This window comes from Pseudophryne corroboree, chromosome 7 (genome assembly GCF_028390025.1).
Source record: "Pseudophryne corroboree isolate aPseCor3 chromosome 7, aPseCor3.hap2, whole genome shotgun sequence".
In the NCBI taxonomy this organism is placed as follows: Eukaryota; Metazoa; Chordata; class Amphibia; order Anura; family Myobatrachidae; genus Pseudophryne; species Pseudophryne corroboree.
Window position 1 is genome coordinate 23,404,509 of NC_086450.1, and position 13,819 is coordinate 23,418,327.

Consider the following 13,819-nt stretch of genomic DNA (forward strand, 5'->3'; position numbering starts at 1 on the left):
CATTCTCCACTGCGCTTGAGACAGGTGCACTGCATTCCACCTCCTTTGCCTATATCGTGGCCAGATGTATAGGCTTGAATGGCCTTTTGCTGCTCCTCCATCCTCTGAAGCATATAGAGGGTTGAATTCCACCTCGTTACCACCTCTTGCTTCAGATGATGGCAGGGCAGGTTCAGGTATTTTTGGTGGTGCTCCAGTCTTCTGTACGCGGTGCCTGAACGCCGAAAGTGGGCCGCAATTCTTCGGGCCACCGACAGCATCTCTTGCACGCCCCTGTCGTTTTTTAAATAATTCTGCACCACCAAATTCAAGGTATGTGCAAAACATGGGACGTGCTGGAATTTGCCCTGATGTGATGCACGCACAATATTACTGGCGTTGTCCGATGCCACAAATCCTCAGGAGAGTCCAATTGGGGTAAGCCATTCTGCGATGATCTTCCTCAGTTGCCGTAAGAGGTTTTCAGCTGTGTGCGTATTCTGGAAAGCGGTGATACAAAGCGTAGCCTGCCTGCTACTGGTGCCGCCGCTGCTGTTCTTGCAGCGGGAGGCAATACATCTACCCAGTGGGCTGTCACAGTCATATAGTCCCGAGTCTGCCCTGCTCCACTTGTCCACATGTCCGTGGTTAAGAGGACATTGGGTACAACTGCATTTTTTAGGACTCTGGTGACTCTTTTTCTGAGGTCTGTGTACATTTTCGGTATCGTCTGCCTAGAGAAATAGAACCTAGATGGTATTTGGTACCGGGGACACAGTACCTCAATCAAGTCCATAGTTGGCTCTGAAGTAACGATGGATACCGGAACCAAGTTTCTCACCGCCCAGGCTGCCAAGGCCTCAGTTATCCGCTTTGCAGCAGGATGACTGCTGTGATATTTCATCTTCATCGCAAAGGACAGTTGGACAGTCAATTGCTTACTGGAAGTAGTACAAGTGGTCTTCCGACTTCCCCTCTGGGATGACGATCGACTCCCAGCAGCAACAACAGCAGCGCCAGCAGCAGTAGGAGTTACACTCAAGGATGCATCGGAGGAATCCCAGGCAGGAGAGGACTCGTCAGACTTGCCAGTGACATGGCCTGCAGGACTATTGGCTTTTCTGGGTAAGGAGGAAATTGACACTGAGGGAGTTGGTGGTGTGGTTTGCGGGAGCTTGGTTACAAGAGGAAGGGATTTACTGGTCAGTGGACTGCTTCCGCTGTCGCCCAAAGTTTTTGAACTTGTCACTGACTTATGATGAATGCGCTGCAGGTGACGTATAAGGGAGGATGTTCCGAGGTGGTTAACGTCCTTACCCCTACTTATTACAGCTTGACAAAGGCAACACACGGCTTGACACCTGTTGTCCGCATTTGTGATGAAATAATTCCACACCGAAGAGCTAATTTTTTTTGTATTTTGACCAGGCATGTCAATGGCCATATTCCTCCCACGGACAACAGGTGTCTCCCCGGGTGCCTGACTTAAACAAACCACCTCACCATCAGAATCCTCCTTGTCAATTTCCTCCCCAGCGCCAGCAACACCCATATCCTCATCCTGGTGTACTTCAACACTGACATCTTCAATTTGACTATCAGGAACTGGACTGCGGGTGCTCCTTCCAGCACTTGCAGGGGGCGTGCAAATGGTGGAAGGCGCATGCTCTTCACGTCCAGTGTTGGGAAGGTCAGGCATCGCAACCGACACAATTGGACTCTCCTTGAGGATTTGTGATTTCGTAGAACGCACAGTTCTTTGCTGTGCTTTTGCCAGCTTAAGTCTCTTCTTTTTTCTAGCGAGAGGATGAGTGCTTCCATCCTCATGTGAAGCTGAACCACTAGCCATGAACATAGGCCAGGGCCTCAGCCGTTCCTTGCCACTCCGTGTCGTAAATGGCATATTGGCAAGTTTACGCTTCTCCTCAGACGCTTTTAATTTTGATTTTTCGGTCATTTTACTGATCTTTTGTGTTTTGGATTTTACATGCTCTGTACTATGACATTGGGCATCGGCCTTGGCAGACGACGTTGATGGAATTTCATCGTCTCGGCCATGACTAGTGGCAGCAGCTTCAGCACGAGGTGGAAGTGGATCTTGATCTTTCCCTATTTTTTTAACCTCCACATTTTTGTTCTCCATATTTTAATGCGCACAACTAAAAGCCACCACAGGTATACAATGTAGATGGATGGATAGTATACTTATGGACGACGAGTGACGACACAGAGGTAGGTACAGCAGTGGCCTACCGTACTGCTATTTACAGTATAATGGACCTGGTGGACACTGTCAGCAGACTGCGTTTATAGTATAAAAAAAAGACACCACAGGTATACAATGTAGATGGATGGATAGTATACTTATGGACGACGAGTGACGACACAGAGGTAGGTACAGCAGTGGCCTACCGTACTGCTATATAAAGTATAATGGACCTGGTGGACACTGTCAGCAGACTGCGTTTATAGTATAAAAAAAAGCCACCACAGGTATACAATGTAGATGGATGGATAGTATACTTATGGACGACGAGTGATGACACAGAGGTAGGTACAGCAGTGGCCTACCATACTGCTATATACAGTATAATGGACCTGGTGGACACTGTCAGCAGACTGCGTTTATAGTATAAAAAACAGCCACCACAGGTATACAATGTAGATGGATGGATAGTATACTTATGGACGACGAGTGACGACACAGAGGTAGGTACAGCAGTGGCCTACCATACTGCTATATACAGTACAATGGACCTGGTGGACACTGTCAGCAGACTGCGTTTATAGTATTAAAAAAAAGCCACCACAGGTATACAATGTAGATGGATGGATAGTATACTTATGGACGACGAGTGACGACACAGAGGTAGGTACAGCAGTGGCCTACCGTACTGCTATATACAGTATAATGGACCTGGTGGACACTGTCAGCAGACTGCGTTTATAGTATAAAAGAAAAAGACACCACAGGTATACAATGTAGATGGATGGATAGTATACTTATGGACGATGAGTGACGACACAGACGTAGGTACAGCAGTGGCCTACCGTACTGCTATATACAGTATAATGGACCTGGTGGACACTGTCAGAAGACTGCGTTTATAGTATTAAAAAAAAGACACCACAGGTATACAATGTAGATGGATGGATAGTATACTTATGGATGACGAGTGACGACACAGAGGTAGGTACAGCAGTGGCCTACCGTACTGCTATATACAGTATAATGGACCTGGTGGACACTGTCAGCAGACTGCGTTTATAGTACAAAAAAAAAGACACCACAGGTATACAATGTAGATGGATGGATAGTATACTTATGGACGACGAGTGACGACACAGAGGTAGGTACAGTAGTGGCCTACCGTACTGCTATATACAGTATAATGGACCTGGTGGACACTGTCAGCAGACTGCGTTTATAGTATAAAAAAAAGCCACCACAGGTATACAATGTAGATGGATGGATAGTATACTTAAGGACGACGAGTGACGACACAGAGGTAGGTACAGCAGTGGCCTACCATACTGCTACATACAGTATAATGGACCTGGTGGACACTGTCAGCAGACTGCGTTTATAGTATAAAAAAAAGCCACCACAGGAGTGTTTTTCAGGCAGACAAACGTATGCTGGTGGTCACTGTCAGCAAAACTGTGCACTGTACTCCTGCTATAGCTGCTCCCCAGTCCCCACAATTAAGCAGTGTGAGCACTCAGCACAGATATATCATGCAGCACAGCACACTGAGCACAGCCACAGATATGGTATGGAGCATTTTTTTCAGGCAGAGAACGGATAAAAAAGTAAAAACCAGCAAAACTCTGCACTGTACTCCTCCTAACAGCTGCTCCCCAATCCTCCCCACAATAAGCTAAGCATAAGCAATCAGATCAACTGTAAGTGTATATAATTAACAACTATATAAACGGAGAGGACGCCAGCCACGTCCTCTCCCTATCAATCTCAATGCACGTGTGAAAATGGCGGCGACCCGCGGCTGCTTATATAGAATCCGAATCTCGCGAGACTCCGACAGCTGGATGATGACGTTCGGGCGCGCTCGGGTTAACCGAGCCATACGGGAGAATCAGAGTATGGCTCGGACCCGTGTAAAAAGGCTGAAGTTCGGGGGGGTTCGGTTTCTCGGAAACCGAACCCGCTCATCACTAGTAAATAGTGGTAGTAAAATGAGAATAGGAGGAAGAGTGGTGGCTGAATGAGAGAGCAGTGAATGAGAGAGCAGTGAAATTTGCAGAAACAAGTACGATTTGCAAGTATGTAAAATATGGTTATTGCATACAGGCACAGCCGGCCCTAACCAATATGATGCCCTAGGCAAGATTTTGACAGGTGCTCCCTAGCACCGCCGCTAGTTCCACCTCTGACCTTGCACCCCTTTCCCACCACCATCAACCCTCACCCATAGCTGTCCTCATTTTGGTGCTCCTACCCTCTATATTTTAAATAGGAACAGTGCACACATTCGGTGCACAGCTCAAAAAGGGGTGTGTTCTTGCTGAGAAGGGGCATGGCCACTCAATAGTACCCCCAATTCAAATTATGCCACACAGTAGCGCAACTTTATTCACATTACATCATGCGATAGTGTCCCTTATTCACGTTACATCACACAGTAGTACCACTTTACCTTATATACATTACTAATCCTAGTGATGTGCACCGGAAATTTTTCGGGTTTTGGTTTTGGATTCGGACGTGTTTTGGCAAAACCTCACCGAAATTTTTTTGTCGGATTCGGGTGTGTTTTGGATTCGGGTGTTTTTTTCAAAAAACCCTAAAAAACAGCTTAAATCATAGAATTTGGGGGTTATTTTCATCCCATAGTATTATTAACCTCAATAACCATAATTTCCACTCATTTCCAGTCTATTCTGAACACCTCACACCTCACAATATTATTTTTAGTCCTAAAATTTGCACCGAGGTCGCTGTGTGACTAAGCTAAGCGACACAAGTGGCCGACACAAACACCTGGCCCATCTAGGAGTGGCACTGCAGTGTCAGACAGGATGGCACTTCAAAAAAATTGTCCCCAAACAGCACATGATGCAAAGAAAAAAAGAGGCGCATCAAGGTCGCTGTGTGACTAAGCTAAGCGACACAAGTGGCCGACACAAACACCTGGCCCATCTAGGAGTGGCACTGCAGTGTCAGACAGGATGGCACTTCAAAAAAATTGTCCCCAAAAAGCACATGATGCAAAGAAAAAAAGAGGCGCACCAAGGTCGCTGTGTGACTAAGCTAAGCGACACAAGTGGCCGACACAAACACCTGGCCCATCTAGGAGTGTCACTGCAGTGTCAGACAGGATGGCACTTCAAAAAAATTGTCCCCAAACAGCACACGATGCAAAGAAAAATGAAAGAAAAAAGAGGTGCAAGATGCAATTGTCCTTGGGCCCTCCCACTCACCCTTATGTTGTATAAACAGGACATGCACACTTTAACGAACCCATCATTTCAGTGACAGGGTCTGTCACACGACTGTGACTGAAATGACTGGTTGGTTTGGGCCCCCACCAAAAAAGAAGCAATCAATCTCTCCTTGCACAAACTGGCTCTACAGAGGCAAGATGTCCTCCTCCTCATCATCCTCCGATTCCTCACCCCTTTCACTGTGTACATCCCCCTCCTCACAGATTATTAATTCGTCCCCACTGGAATCCACCATCTCAGGTCCCTGTGTACTTTCAGGAGGCAATTGCTGGTGGTGAATGTCTCCACGGAGGAATTGATTATAATTCATTTTGATGAACATCATCTTCTCCACATTTTCTGGAAGTAACCTCGTACGCCGATTGCTGACAAGGTGAGCGGCTGCACTAAACACTCTTTCGGAGTACACACTGGAGGGCGGGCAACTTAGGTAGAATAAAGCCAGTTTGTGCAAGGGCCTCCAAATTGCCTCTTTTTCCTGCCAGTATACGTACGGACTATCTGACGTGCCTACTTGGATGCGGTCACTCATATAATCCTCCACCATTCTTTCAATGGTGAGAGAATCATATGCAGTGACAGTAGACGACATGTCAGTAATCGTTGGCAGGTCCTTCAGTCCGGACCAGATGTCAGCACTCGCTCCAGACTGCCCTGCATCACCGCCAGCGGGTGGGATCGGAATTCTTAGCCTTTTCCTCGCACCCCCAGTTGCGGGAGAATGTGAAGGTGGATCTGTTGACGGGTCACGTTCCGCTTGACTTGACAATTTTCTCACCAGCAGGTCTTTGAACCTCTGCAGACTTGTGTCTGCCGGAAAGAGAGATACAACGTAGGTTTTAAATCTAGGATCGAGCACGGTGGCCAAAATGTAGTGCTCTGATTTCAACAGATTGACCACCCGTGAATCCTGGTTAAGCGAATTAAGGGCTCCATCCACAAGTCCCACATGCCTAGCGGAATTGCTCTGTTTTAATTTAGCTCCTCATTCAATGTCTCCAGCTTCTTCTGCAAAAGCCTGATGACGGGAATGACCTGACTCAGGCTGGCAGTGTCTGAACTGACTTCACGTGTGGCAAGTTCAAAGGGTTGCAGAACCTTGCACAACGTTGAAATCATTCTCCACTGCGCTTGAGTCAGGTGCATTCCCCCTCCTTTGCCTATATCGTGGCCAGATGTATAGGCTTGAATGGCCTTTTGCTGCTCCTCCATCCTCTGAAGCATATAGAGGGTTGAATTCCACCTCGTTACCACCTCTTGCTTCAGATGATGGCAGGGCAGGTTCAGGATTGTTTGGTGGTGCTCCAGTCTTCTGTACGCGGTGGCTGAATGCCGAAAGTGGCCCGCAATTCATCGGGCCACCGACAGCATCTCTTGCACACCCCTGTCGTTTTTTAAATAATTCTGCACCACCAAATTCAATGTATGTGCAAAACATGGGACGTGCTGGAATTTGCCCAGATGTAATGCACGCACAATATTGCTGGCGTTGTCCGATGTCACAAATCCCCAGGAGAGTCCAATTGGGGTAAGCCATTCTGCGATGATGTTCCTCAGTTTTCGTAAAAGGTTGTCAGCTGTGTTCCTCTTATGGAAAGCGGTGATACAAAGCGTAGCCTGCCTAGGAACGAGTTGGCGTTTACGAGATGCTGCTACTGGTGCCACCGCTGCTGTTCTTGCTGCAGGAGGCAATACATCTACCCAGTGGGCTGTCACAGTCATATAGTCCTGAGTCTGCCCTGCTCCACTTGTCCACATGTCTGTGGTTAAGTGGACATTGGGTACAACTGTATTTTTTAGGACACTGGTGACTCTTTTTCTGAGGTCTGTGTACATTTTCGGTATCGGTATCGCCTGCCTAGAGAAATGGAACCTAGATGGTATTTGGTACCGGGGACACAATACCTTAATCAAGTCTCTAGTTGCCTCTGAATTAACGGTGGATACCGGAACCACGTTTCTCACCGCCCAGGCTGCCAAGGTCTGAGTTATCTGCTTTGCAGCAGGATGACTGCTGTGATATTTCATCTTCCTCGCAAAGGACTGTTGTACAGTCAATTGCTTACTGGAAGTAGTACAAGTGGTCTTCCGACTTGCCCTCTGGGATGACGATCGATTCCCAGCAGCAACAACAGCAGCGCCAGCAGCAGTAGGCATTACACTCAAGGATGCATCGGAGGAATCCCAGGCAGGAGAGGACTCGTCAGACTTGCCAGTGACATGGCCTGCAGGACTATTGGCTTTCCTGGGTAAGGAGGAAATTGACACTGAGGGAGTTGGTGGTGTGGTTTGCAGTAGCTTGGTTACAAGAGGAAGGGATTTAGTGGTCAGTGGACTGCTTCCGCTGTCATCCAAAGTTTTTGAACTTGTCACTGACATGATGAATGCGCTGCAGGTGACGTATAAGGGAGGATGTTCCGAGGTGGTTAACGTCCTTACCCCTACTTATTACAGCTTGACAAAGGCAACACACGGCTTGACACCTGTTGTCCGCATTTGTGTTGAAATAATTCCACACCGAAGAGCTGATTTTTTTTGTATTTTGACCAGGCATGTCAATGGCGATATTCGTCCCACGGACAACAGGTGTCTCCCCGGGTGCCTGACTTAAACAAACCACCTCACCATCAGAATCCTCCTTGTCAATTTCCTCCCCAGCGCCAGCAACACCCATATCCTCATCCTGGTGTACTTCAACCAGTGCCAGATTAATGTCCTGATGGGCCTGGAGCTGAAATTTATAAAGGGCCTATTGTGGGCTGCCGCAGGGTGTGTGACTACTGATATGGGGGTGTGGTCTGTGCCGTGAGGAGGGCATAGCTACCCACCTTCCTTTACCCACTACAATCTCCTTCTCCTCTTTTCTTAAATGAAGCATATACCTGTCTAAAGAAAAACAACACAAAAGACACAAACTATGGTTTATTAATAAAATTAAATGAATGTTATTGAGGTTAGTAATACTCTGGGAACACAAAAAAGGCCCAAATTATGTGATTCTAGTTTTTTGTCAATTTTTGGAAAAATTACAAAACCAGTCACAGCCCAGCACACCTCAGTATTTTACCAACATGCTCTGGTGCCCGTCCAATGACTCAAACAGCATGTGGAAGTGGTGGTGTCACTCAGTCTTTCAATCAGGCAGAAGTAACAGCAGACACAGGGCCTGATTCAGAGTTGCAAGCAATGGGAAAAAGAACACAACTGGGCAAAACCACGTGGGGCTGATACAACATGTGCAGAGAGATTTACATTTGGTTGTATCCCACTAATACTGGACAGCTTCATTTCTACACTGCAGTTTAGATTATAGTGGTAAATGTATTACCCTCCGTTATGGAGGAGAAGCGGTATCAGTGCACGTTATAGCTCAGATAGAGCCCTGTCCATATCGACACTGCTATCTAACAGTTTCCACAGCTGCAGGTGGCGATGCCCATACACCGCAGCAGGGATAGAGCTGTCCCTGGCTGTGGTGGGTGCCAGCTTGGGACTGCGTAGGGGATCTCGCGTGAGTATGAGATACCGCACATGCACAGTGGAGCCGGCCGGACAGGGAGACACAGCGCGTCAGCACTGAGCTGATGCGCTGTGTGCTCAGGGGAACATCGCCAGAGGAGGGAGCACTAGGCAGACAAGATGTTAATACATCTTGTTGATGTCAGTTCCTACTTCGCCTCGTTGATGATGAAGTGTTAGAGTGGCATGTATAATACATTTAGCCATCAGTTTGGACACACCTCACACTTCCCTACTAAAAAACAGTCGGGATCGGCAAATCAGGTATTTTTTTAACGTGTCATTTCCCCGATTTCTCAATGGATCGCTGATCGGCAAATCGGCGATGCCGACGGATTGGAGAATCGCGGCCGTTGATGTATGGGGGGTAGTAACTTGCAGGAACAGTGTGAAGCATGACCGCTTGACCGAGGTCTGCTAGGAAGGATCAGTCTGTGTGGTCACATTCAGATTAGGCAGCCCCTTGTAACCAATAGCTCCAGTTTACCTGGCGCTGATTGCGGGAGGTCTCAGTCTGTTTGTGGTATAGTAACCTCAGCAGCTCTGAGTCAGGACTGAGTGGTTTTAAATAAAAGAAATGAGTGTGGTGTTCTGCACTCCTTTACTGGATAATTATTTGGGACAGATGTACTAAGCCTTGAAAAGTGATAAATTTCACGGTGATAAAGTACCAACCAACCAGCTCCTGTCATTTCTCAATCCCAGCCTGTAACATGGCAGTTAGGAGCTGATTGGCTGGTACATTATCACCGTGAAATGTATCACTTTTCAAGGCTTAGTACATCTCCCCCATCCCTGTGTGTAGATATTTATTTATGACAGCGCCCAGCGACGTTCGTTACTTACCTGAAATCGCACAGCGGCATGCGTTGTTCACATTACACCGCACAGCGGTGTCACATTATTCACATTACACCGCACAGCACTGTTTCATTAAAGCACACTGCGGCATCCTTTATGCACAGTACGTCACCCAGCAGCATTCGTTACTCACATTACACCGCCCAGCGACGCCCGTTACTCACATTACACCGCCCAGCGACTCCCGTTACTCACATTACACTGCCCAGCGACGCCCGTTACTCACATTACACCGCCCAGCGACTCCCGTTACTCACATTACACCGCCCAGTGATGTCCGTTACTCACATTACACCGCACAGTGGTGTCACATTAAAGCGCACAGTGGCATCTGTTATTCACATTACACAGCCCAGCAGCATCCGTTACTCACAATACAACGCCCAGCAGCGTCCGTTACTCACAATACAACGCCCAGCGGTGTCCCTAGCTCACATTACATCGCACAGAGGCATCCGTTATTCACATTAGAGCGCCCAGTGATGTCTGCTACTCACATTACACCGCACAGAGGCATTCATTATTCACATTACAGTGCCCACGGATGTCTGTTACTCACATTACAGTGCCCAGTGATGTCTGTTACTCACATTACACCGCCCAGTGATCTCTGTTACTCACATTACAGTGCCCAGTGATGTCTGTTACTCACATTACACCGCCCAGTGGCATCCGTTACTCACGTTACACCATACAGCGGCATCACATTATTCACATTACAGCGCAGTCACATTATACTGCACACAGGCGTCCATTACTCACATTACACCGCACAGAGGCGTCCATTACTCACACCGCACAGAGGCATACATTACTCACATTGTACCGCACAGCGGCGTCCTTTACTCACATTACACCGCACAGAGGCGTCCATTGCTCACATTATACCGCACAGAGGCGTCCATTACTCACATTACACCGCACAGAGGCATCCATTACTCACATTACACCGTACAGCAGCGTCTGTTACTCACAGAACACCGCGGACAGGGGTGACGTGGGTGGGGCGGGGCGGTAGGGAGTGATAGAACTGTTTTATCACAAGAGCACTTCGTTTGCAGGCAGAGGTCAGAGAGTTTAGAAAAGACTCATACTCACCAATCCTGCTGAATCCACTGCGGCTGCACCGTCTCTTCCTCCGAGGTCCGCGCGATGACGTCAGCAGAGTTTGGCGTGCAGACCTGTTCCTGACAGCCGGGTGGTGTGGGGGCAAGACCTCTTCTCCTGTTAGCGGCCGCTGCACACAAGGCAAAGTACATTGAGTTAGTGACGCGTGGGTGGGGTAGGTGAGGCCACAGATGACAGGCAGCCCCACACACCAATCAGCCCACCGGTCCTCTCCTTGGGAGAAGGAGGATGAAACTACAGAGCCACAATTCATTTGCAGTACTGCTCCATAGAGCTCCTGTCCTGGCACCAGGTCTTTTGCTGGGAAGCCTGGTGAAGAAGCTCCTTCAGTTATGGCTAAAATTAAATGTTGTCTCCATCTCCCTTCCTGCCATTGGGGTACCTGCCAGCAGCGGGACTCACCTACCCACAGGGTAGCACAGGCTAGCAGATCGCGGGCATAATGCCGCGAGGGGGCGTGGCCTAATGCCGCGGAGCTACAGTCGTGGGCTAAGAACATGAAAAAGACTTGGTTTTTCTGGGTCCCCGCATGTGACACTGATCGGCGCTGCGGCTGGGGGGTGAGGGGGTTCCGGCTGGTCTTGGTGATGCCAGAGGGGGTGGGCCCTAGGGTGCGCTGCAGGCTGCAGTAGCAGGAAAAAAAAATCCTGTTTACAGCAGCATAGACATTTTCAGATTCCGTGGGCCTATTTTTGAGGGTGGGCTTGGAGCTGCAGCTCCATCAGCCCCATTGTTAATCCGGCCCTGACTTCAACAGTGACATCTTCAATTTGACTATCAGGAACTGGACTGCGGGTGCTCCTTTCAGCACTTGCAGGGGGCGTGCAAATGGAGGAAGGCGCATGCTTTTCCCGTCCAGTGTTGGGAAGGTCAGGCATCGCAACCGACACAATTGGACTCTCCTTGGGGATTTGTGATTTAGAAGAACGCACAGTTCTTTGCGGTGCTTTTGCCAGCTTAAGTCTTTTCATTTTTCTAGCGAGAGGCTGAGTGCTTCCATCCTCATGTGAAGCTGAACCACTAGCCATGAACATAGGCCAGGGTCTCAGACGTTCCTTGCCACTCCGTGTCGTAAATGGCATATTGGCAAGTTTACGCTTCTCATCAGACGCTTTCAATTTTGATTTTTGGGTCATTTTACTGAACTTTTGTTTTTTGGATTTTACATGCTCTCTACTATGACATTGGGCATCGGCCTTGGCAGACGACGTTGATGGAATTTCATCGTCTCGGCCATGACTAGTGGCAGCAACTTCAGCACGAGGTGGAACTGGATCTTGATCTTTCCCTATTTTAACCTCCACATTTTTGTTCTCCATTTTTTAATGTGTGGAATTATATGCCAGTATCAATAGCAATGGCCTACTACTATATATACTGCGCACAACATAAATGCACCACAGGTATAGAATGTAGATGGATAGTATACTTAATGACAACACAGAGGTAGGTACAGCAGTGGCCTTCCGTACCGTACTGCTATATATAGTATACTGGTGGTCACTGTGTCAGCAAACTGCAAAACTAAAATGCACCACAGGTATAGAATGTAGATGGATAGTATACTTAATGACGACACAGAGGTAGGTACAGCAGTGGCCTTCTGTACCGTACTGCTATATATAGTATACTGGTGGTCACTGTGTCAGCAAACTGCAAAACTAAAATGCACCACAGGTATAGAATGTAGATGGATAGTATACTTAATGACGACACAGAGGTAGGTACAGCAGTGGCCTTCCGTACCGTACTGCTATATATAGTATACTGGTGGTCACTGTGTCAGCAAACTGTAAAACTAAAATGCACCACAGGTATAGAATGTAGATGGATAGTATACTTAATGACGACACAGAGGTAGGTGCAGCAGTGGCCTTCCGTACCGTACTGCTATATATACTGGTGGTCACTGTGTCAGCAAACTGCAAAACTAAAATGCACCTTCAGGTATAGAATGTAGATGGATAGTATACTTAATGACGACACAGAGGTAGGTACAGCAGTGGCCTTCCGTACCGTACTGCTATATATAGTATACTGGTGGTCACTGTGTCAGCAAACTGCTTAACTGAAATGCACCACAGGTGTAGAATTAGAATGTAGATGGATAGTATACTTAATGATGACACAGAGGTAGGTACAGCAATGGCCTTCCGTACCGTACTGCTATATATAGTATACTGGTGGTCACTGTGTCAGCAAACTGCAAAACTAAAATGCACCACAGGTGTAGAATGTAGATGGATAGTATACTTAATGACGACACAGAGGTAGGTACTGCAGTGGCCTTCCGTACCGTACTGCTATATATAGTATACTGGTGGTCACTGTGTCAGCAAACTGCATAACTGAAATGCACCACAGGTATAGAATGTAGATGGATAGTATACTTAATGACGACACAGAGGTAGGTACTGCAGTGGCCTTCCGTACCATGTTGCTATATAATCTGGTGGTCACTGTGTCAGCAAAACTCTGCACTGTACTCCTCCTATATAATATTATACTGGTGGTCCCGACTCCCCAGTCCCCACAATAAAGCAGCACACTGTGGTCACTGTCAGCAAAACTCTGCACTGTACTCCTGTACAGCTGCTCCCCAGTCCCAATTAAGCAGTGTGAGCACAGATATATGCAGCACACTGAGCACAGATATGGAGCGTTTTTTTCAGGCAGGGAACGGATAACTGGTGGTCACTGATCAGAAAAACTCTGTACTGTACTCCTCCTATATTATACAGCTGCTCCCCAGTCCTCCCCACAATGAATTAAGCAATAATGCACAATCAAATTCTCCCTCTCCCTAACATTTCCAATGCACGAGTGAAAATGGCGACGACGCGCGGCTGCTTATATAGAATCCGAA